Source organism: Globicephala melas, chromosome 13, assembly GCF_963455315.2.
Source record: "Globicephala melas chromosome 13, mGloMel1.2, whole genome shotgun sequence".
NCBI classification, from domain to species: domain Eukaryota; kingdom Metazoa; phylum Chordata; class Mammalia; order Artiodactyla; family Delphinidae; genus Globicephala; species Globicephala melas.
Genome location: NC_083326.1, coordinates 53,845,309 through 53,854,318, shown reverse-complemented (window position 1 = coordinate 53,854,318; position 9,010 = coordinate 53,845,309). Strand labels below are relative to the sequence as shown.

At 38.8% G+C, this 9,010-nt stretch overlaps 1 pseudogene; it reads left to right on the top strand.

Moving 5' to 3' along the window:
• The first annotated feature begins 238 nt into the window (after window positions 1-238).
• LOC115842014 (hsc70-interacting protein pseudogene) lies at window positions 239-6,815 on the top strand (annotated as a pseudogene).
• The last annotated feature ends 2,195 nt before the right edge of the window (window positions 6,816-9,010 follow it).

The window sequence follows — 9,010 nt, the reverse complement described above, 5'->3', positions numbered from 1 at the left end:
TGTTGTTGAGGATGCAGAGCAACCTCCTAAAAAGCAAATCTATACTTATCATGTGACCCAGAAACTCTATTCCCAAGTATAATAAAAATATAAAACTCTATTTATGAACACTTACAATAGCCAAAACAGGAGAAAAACCCAAACGTCCCTCAACAAGAGAATGGATTGACAAACTGGCACATCCATATAAAGTTACACTGCTCAGCAATAAAAAGGAAAAACAACTGGTCAACACAACATGGGTGAATCTAAAATGCATCCTGGTAAGTGAAAGAAGCTGGATTCAAAAGGGCACATGTTGTATAATTCCATTTATTTGACATTCTTGCAAGCGTACAATCAAAAGACCAATTCTTGAGAGGGGATGGAGATGTTAGGAGGATTTGTATAATAAAGAGCATGCGACCTTTATGGGGGTGAAGTAACTATTTTAAATCTCTATTGTGGTGGTGATTATACAACTGTCTACATTTGTCAAATGTCACACAGCTAATCACCGAAAACAGGAAATCTTAATACATGTAAATTGAGTGAAAATAAGGACACATTATCTCAAATTTTATTAGTTTTAGCTAAACTGCTTAGAGGGAAATTTATGGGATTAATGCTTATATTTAAAAAAAAGAATTTTCTCTAATCAATGATCTATGCTTCAATTTAAGAAATAAGAAAAAGATAAGCAAATTTAATCTAAAGGAAGGCAAGAACAAAAGTAAGCATAAAAAGCAATGAAATAGAAACAGAATAGTGATAAAGAAAATGAGCTAAAATATAGACCTTCAAGATGGTGGAGGAGTAAGGCACAGAGATCAACTTCTTCCTCACAAATACATCAGAAACACATCTACATGTGGAACAACTCCTACAGAACACCTACTGAATGCTGGCAGAAGACCTCAGACTTCCCAAAAGGTAAGAAACTCCCCACGTACCTGGGTATGGCAAAAGAAAAACGAAAAAAAGAAAAAAATACAGACAGGGCCTGCACCTCTAGGAGAGAGCAATGGAGGGAAAGTTTCCACACACTAGGGAGCCCCTTCACTGGCAGAGAAGTGGAGGTCGCAGGGGGAAAGCTTCGGAGCCACAGGAGACAGCACAGCAATAGGGGTGCAGAGGGCAAAGCAGAGAGATTCCCGCACAGAGGTGCCGACCAGCACTCACCAGCCTGGGAGGCTTGCCTGCTTACCCACTGGACAGGTGGGGGCTGGGAGCTGAGGCTCGGGCTTCGGAGGTCAGACTCCAGGGAGAGGACTGGGGTTGGCTGCGTGAAAACAGCCTGAAGGGGGCTAGTGGACCACAGCTAGACGGGAGAGAGTCCGGGAAAAAGTCTGGAACTACCTAAGAGGCAAGAGACCATTGTTTCGGGGTGTGCGAGGAGAGGGGATTCAGAGCGCCGCCTAAATGAGCTCCAGAGACAGGCGCGAGCCATGGCTATCAGCGCGGACACCAGAGACGGACATGAGACGCTAAGGCTGCTGCTGCAGCCAACAAGAAGCCTGTGAACAAGCACAGGTCACTATCCACACCTCCCCTCCCGAGAGCCTGTGCAGCCCGCCACAGACAGGGTCCCGTGAATCAGGGACAACTTCCCTAGGAGAAAAAATGGCACGCCACAGGCTGTTGCAACATCACACCGGCCTCTGTCGCCACAAGCTCACCCCACATTTCGTACCCCTCCCTCCCCCTCAGCCTGAGTGAGCCAGAGCCCCCGAATAAGCTGCTCCTTTAACCCCATCCAGTCTGAGGGAAGAATACACACCCTCAGGTGACCTACACCCAGAGGCGGGGCCAAATCCAAAGCTGAACCCCAGGAGCTGTGCGAACAAAGAAGAGAAAGGGAAATTTCTCCCAGCAGCCTCAGGAGCAAGGCTAAAATCTCCACAAGCAACCTAATGTGCCCTGAGTCTCTGGAATACCTGAACAGACAATGAATCATTCCAAAATTGAGGCAGTGGACTTTGGGAACAACTGTAGACTTGGGGTTTCCTTTCTGCATCTAATTTGTTTCTGGTTCTATGTTTATCTTAGTTTAGTAATTAGAGTTCGTTATCATTGGTAGATTTTTTTATTGATTTGGTTGCTCTCTTCCTTTTTTATTTTTTATATATAGATATATACTTCTTTTTCTCTTTTTGTGAGTGTGTATGTGTATGCTTCTTTGTCTGATTTTGTCTGTATAGTTTTGCTTTTACCATTTTTCCTAGGGTTCTGTCTGTCCATTTTCTTTTTTGTTTGTTTGTTTTAGTATAGTTTTTAGCACCTGTTATTGCTGGATTTGTTGTTTGGTTTGGTTGTGCTCTTCTTTCTTTTTTAAATTTTTTTCTTACTTTTTATTTTGTTTATTTTTAATAATTTTTAAATTTTAATTATTTTATTTATTTATTTTCTTTCTTTCTTTTTTTCCTCCCTTTTCTTCTGAGGCATGTGGCTGACAGGGTCTTGGGGCTCCAGCCAGCTGTCAGGCCTGTGCCTTTGAGGTGGGAGAGCTGATTCAGGACATTGGTCCAGGAGAGACCTCCCGGCTCCATGTAATATCAAACAGTGAAAGCTCTCCCAGATATCTCCATCTCAACACTAAGACCCAGCTCCACTCAATGACCAGCAAGCTACAGTGCTGGACAAACTATGCCAAACAACTAGCAAGACAGGAACACAACCCCACACACTAGCAGAGAGCCTGGCTAAAATTATAATAAGGTCACAGACACCCGAAAAAGAACCACTGGACGTAGTTCTGCCCACCAGAAAGACAAAATCCACTTCATCCACCAGAACACAGGCAACAGTCCCCTCCACCAGGAAGCCTACACAACCCACTGGGGGCAGACACCAAAAACAACAGGAACTATGAACTTGCAGCCTGCAAAAGGAGACCCCCAAAACAGTAAGTTAAGCAAAATGAGAAGACAGAGAAACACACAGCAGATGAAAGAGCAAGGTAAACCCCCACCAGACCAAACAAATGAAGAGGAAATAGGCAGTCTACCTGAAAAAGAATTCAGAGTAATGATAGTAAAGATGATCCAAACTCTTGGAAATAGAATGGAGAAAATACAAAAATGTTTAAGAAGGACCTAGAAGAACTAATGAGCAAACAAACAATGATGAACAACACAATAAATGAAATTAAAACTTCTCTAGAAGGAATCAATAGCAGAATAACTGAGGCAGAAAAACGAATAAGCGACCTGGAAGATAAAATAGGGAAATAACTACTGCAGAGCAGAATAAAGAAAAAAGGATGAAAAGAATTGAGGACAGTCTCAGATACCTCTGGGACAGTATTAAATGCACCAACATAAGAATTATAGGGGTCCCAGAAGAAGAGGAGAAAAAGAAAGGGGCTGAGAAAATATTTGAAGAAATTATAGTTGAAAACTTACCTAATACGAGAAAGGAAATAGTCAATCAGTCCAGGAAGCACAGGGAGTCCCATACAGCATATGTACAAGGAGAAACATGCCAAGAAACATATTAATCAAACTATCAATAATTAAATACAAAGAAAAAATATTAAAAGCATCAAGCATAAAACAGCAAATAACAAGGAAATCCCCATAAGATTAACTGCTGATCTCTCAGCAGAAACTCTGCAAGCCAGAAGGGAGTGGCAGGACATATTTAAAGTGTCATTTGACAGGAAAGGGAAAAACCTACAACCAAGATTACTCTACCCAGCAAGGATATTGTTGAGATTCAACAGAGAAATTAAAACCTTTAGAGACAAGCAAAAGCTAAGAGAATTCAGCACCACCAAACCAACTTTAAACAAATGCTAAAGGAACTTCTCTAGGCACGAAACACAAGAGAAGGAAAAGACCTACAATAACAAACCCAAAACACTTGAGAAAATGGTAATAGGAACATACATAGCAATAATTACCTTAAACACAAATGGACTAAAAGCTCCAACCAAAAGACATAGACTGGCTGAATGGATACAAAAACAAGACCCGTATATATGCTGTCTACAAGAGACCCACTTCAGACCTAGGGACACATACAGACTGAAAGTGAGGGGATGGAAAAAGATATTCCATGCAAATGGAAATAAAAGAAAGCTGAAGTAGCAATTCTCATATCAGACAAAACCGACTTTAAAATAAAGGCTATTACAAGAGAAAAAGAGGACAGTATGTAATGATCAAGGGATCAATCCAAGAGAAGATTAACTTTTTTAAATATTTATGCACCCAACATAGGAGCAACTCAATACATAAGGCAAATGCTAACAGCCATAAAAGGGGAAATAGACAGTAACACAATCATAGTAGGGGACTTTAACACCCCACTTTCACCAATGGACAGATCATCCAAAATGAAAATAAATAAATAGAAAATAAATAAACATAAGCTTTAAATGGTAAGTTAAACAAGGTGGACTTAATTGATATTTATAGGACATTCCATCCAAAAACAACAGAATACACTTTCTTCTCAAGCGCTCATGGAACATTTTCCAGGATAAATCATATCTTGGGTCACAAATCAAGCCTTGGTAAATTTAAGAAAATTGAAATTGTATCAAGTATCTTTTCTGACCACAATGCTATGAGACTAGATATCAATTACAGGAAAAAATCTGTAAAAAATACAAACACATGGAGGCTAAACAATACACTACTAAATAACCAAGATATCACTGAAGAAATCAAAGAGGAAATCAAAAAATACCTAGAAACAAATGACAAAGAAAACACAATGACCCAAAACCTCTGGGATGCAGCAAAATCAGTTCTAAGAGGGAAGTTTATAGCAATACAATCCTACCTCTAGAAACAAGGAACATCTCAAATAAACAATCTAACCTTACACCTAAAGCAATTACAGAAAGAAGAACAAAAAACCCCCAAAGTTAGCAGAAGGAAAGGAATCATAAAGATCAGATCAGAAATAAATGAAAAAGAAATGAAGGAAACAATAACAAAGATCAATAAAACTAAAAGCTGGTTCTTTGAGAAGATAAACAGAATTGATAAACCATTCGCCAGACTCATCAAGAAAAAAAGGGAGAAGACTCAAATCAATAGAATTAGAAATGAAAAAGGAGAAGTAACAACTGACACTGCAGAAATACAAAGGATCATGAGAGATTACTACAAGCAACTATATGCCAATAAAATAGACAACCTGGAAGAAATGGACAAATTCTTAGAAAAGTACAACCTTCTGAAACTGAACCAGGAATAAATAGAAAATATAAACAGACCAATCACAAGCACTGAAATTGAGACTGTGATTAAAAATCTTCCAACAAACAAAAGCCCAGGACCAGATGGCTTCACAGGCAAATTCTATCAAACATTTAGAGAAAAGTTAACACCTATCCTTCTTAAACTCTTCCAGAATATAGGAGAGGGAGGAACTTTCCCAAACTCATTCTAAGAGGCCACCATCACCCTGATACCAAAACCAGAAAAAGATGTCACAAAAAAAGAAAACTACAGGCCAATATCACTGATGAACATAGATGTAAAAATCCTCAACAAAATACTAGCAAACAGTACATTAAAAGGATAATACACCATGATCAAGTGGGTTTTATACCAGGAATGCAAGGATTCTTCAATATACGCAAATCAAGCAGTGTGATAAACCATATTAACAAACTGAAGGAGAAAAACCATATGATCATCTCAATAGATGCAGAGAAAGCTTTTGACACAATTCAACATCCATTTATGATAAAAACCCTCCAGAAAGTAGGCATAGAGGGAACTTATCTCAACATAATAAAGGCCATATATGACAAACCCACAGCCAACATCGTTCTCAATGGTGAAAACTAAGATCAGGAACAAGACAAGGTTGCCCACTCTCACCACTATTATTCAACATAGTTTTGGAAGTTTTAGCCAGAGCAATCAGAGAAGAAAAAGAAATAAAAGGAATCCAAATCAGAAAAGAAGAAGTAAAGTGTCTTCATCAAATTACAGAAGCCAAATGCTGCCTTCCGAGACTGTGACACAGCTATTGAAATAAATCCTGATTCTGCTTAGCCATACAAGTGGCGAGGGAAAGCACACAGACTTTTGGGCCATTGGGAAGAAGCTGCCCATGATCTTGCCCATGGCTGTAAGCTGGATTATGATGAAGATACTAGTGCAATGCTGAAAGAAGTTCAACCAAGGGCCCAGAAAATTGCTGAACACAGGAGAAAGTATGAGCGAATACATGAAGAGCGAGAGATCAAGGAAAGAATAGAAAGGGTCAAGAAGGCTAGGGAAGAACATGAGAGAGCTCCGAGGGAGGAAGAAGCCAGACGACAATCAGGGGATCAGTATGGCTCTTTTCCAGGTGGCTTTCCTGGCAGAATGCCTGGTAATTTTCTTGGAGGAACGCCTGGAATGGGAGGGAGCATGCCTGGAATGGCAGGAATGCCTGGGCTCAATGAAATTCTTAGCAATCCAGAGGTACTTGTATGGTTATACAGGATCCAGAAGTTATAGTGGCCTTCCAGGACGTGGCTCAGAACCCAGGAAATATGTCAATATATCAGAACAACCCAAAGGTTATGAATCTTATCAGTAAATGTCGGGCAAATTTGGAGGTAAAGCATAATGCCCTTCTGACAAATAAAGCCCCTGCTGAAGGAAAAGCAACTTAGATCACCTAATGGATGTTGCAATAATACAAACCAGTGTACCTCTGGCCTTCTCATGAAGAAAGCTGGGGTGCTTTGAAGATAATCCCTACCCCTCTGCCCCAAATGCAGCTGAAACATTTTACAGTGGTTTGCCATTAGGGTATTCATTCAGATAATGTTTTCTTACTAGAAATTAAAAATTTTAAACAATTTTTAAAACTTAAAAATATTTAAAACAAATTAAAAGGGTGTGTTAATCCCTACATCTTTCTTTACTAATCATTTTGGTTTTTTCCTTTGAATTAATTAGGCAAGGAAGATACTTCAGTATGGAAGATTTATTGCTCAAGTTTGAGTGAAATAAAGATTTATTAGTGGGAGGAAAATGTAACATTTAAATATATAAAGTTTGAGTTTGATATATGGTCACTGAGGCATGTTGACTTGTCTTTTTAATTGCTTTATTTATTTTTTTTTTTAATGACTTGCTTCCATGAAACTATTGGGGCCACCAGTATTGCAGTAGGACCTGCGTAGGGACTGGAAGTACTTGTCAGGGCAGCAGTAATCTTACTACATTTTATATAATTGTACCCTTGTGCAGATGCACTTAAATCTTACACTGTGGTGAAGGGATGATTTTTATACTGCTGCAGTAAAACTGGATTACTTAGCTCTGTTTTTCTCTGATATCTAAAATAAATGCTTCATATTTCCACATAGGGGGAAAAAAAAACCTACCTAAGGAGACAAAAGACCTGTATGCAGAAACTATAAGACACTGATGAAAGAAATTAAAGATGATACAAACAGATGGAGAGATATACCATGTTCTCGGATTGGAAGAATCAATATTAGGAAAATGACTCTACTACCCAAAGCAATCTACAGATTCAATGCAATCCTTATCAAGTTACCAATGGAATTTATCACAGAACTAGAACAAAAATTTCACAATTTGTGTGGAAACACAAAAGATCCCAAATAGCCAAAGCAATCTTGAGAAAGAAAAATGAAGCTGGAGGAATCAGGCTCCCTGACTTCAGACTATACTACAAAGCTACAATAATGAAGACAGTATGACACTGGCACAAAAACAGAAATATAGATCAATGGAACAGGATAGAAACCACAGAGATAAACCCACGCACATATGGTCACCTTATTTTTGATACAGGAGGCAAGAATATCCAATGGAGAAAAGACAGCCTCTTCAGTAAGTGGTGCTGGGAAAACTGGACAGCTCCACTTAAAACAATGATATTAGAACACTCCCTAACACCATACACAAAAATAAACTCAAAATGGATTAAAGACCTAAATGTAAGGCCAGACACTATCAAACTCTTAGAGGAAAACATAGGCAGAACACTCTATGACATAAATCACAGCTGGATCCTTTTTGACCCACCTCCTAGAGTAATGGAAATAAAAACAAAAATAAACAAATGGGACCTAATGAAACTTAAAAGCTTTTGCACAGCAAAGGAAACCATAAACAAAATGAAAAGACAACCCTCAGAATGGGAAAAAATATTTGCAAATGAAGCAACTGACAAAAGGTTCATCTCCAAAATTTACAAGCAGCTCATGCAGCTCAATATTAAAAAGCAAACAATCCAATCCAAAAATGGGCAGAAGACCTAAACAGACATTTCTCCAAAGAAGATATACAGATTGCCAACAAACACATGAAAGGATGCTCAACATCACTACTCATTAGAGAAATGCAAATCAAAACTACAATGAGATATCACCACACACCAGTCAGAATGACCATCATCAAAAAAATCTACAAACAATAAATGCTGGAGAGGGTGTGGAGAAAAGGGAACTCTCTTGCACTGTTGGTGGGAATGTAAATTGATACAACCACTATGGAGAACAGTATGGAGGTTCCTTAAAAATCTAAAAATAGAACTACCATATGACCCAGCAATCCCACTACTGGGCATGTACCCTGAGATAACCAGAATTCCAAAAGAGTCATGTACCACAGTGTTCATTGCAGCTCTATTTACAATAGCCAGGACATGGAAGTAACCTAAGTGTCCATCGACAGATGAATGGATAAAGAAGATGTGGTCCATATATACAATGGAATATTACTCAGCCATAAAAAGAAACGAAATTGAGTTATTTGTAGTGAGGTGAATGGACCTAGAGTCTATCATACAGAGTGAAGTAAGTCAGAAAGAGAAAAACAAGTACTGTATGCTAACATATACATATGGAATCTTAAAAAAAAATTAAAATGTTTCTGAAGAACCTAGGGGCAGGACAGGAATAAAAACGCAGACGTAGGGAATGGACTTGAGGACATGGTGAGGGGGAAGGGTAAGCTGTGACGAAGTGAGAGAGTGGCATGGACATATATACACTACCAAATGTAAAACAGATAGCTAGTGGGAAGCAGCTGCATAG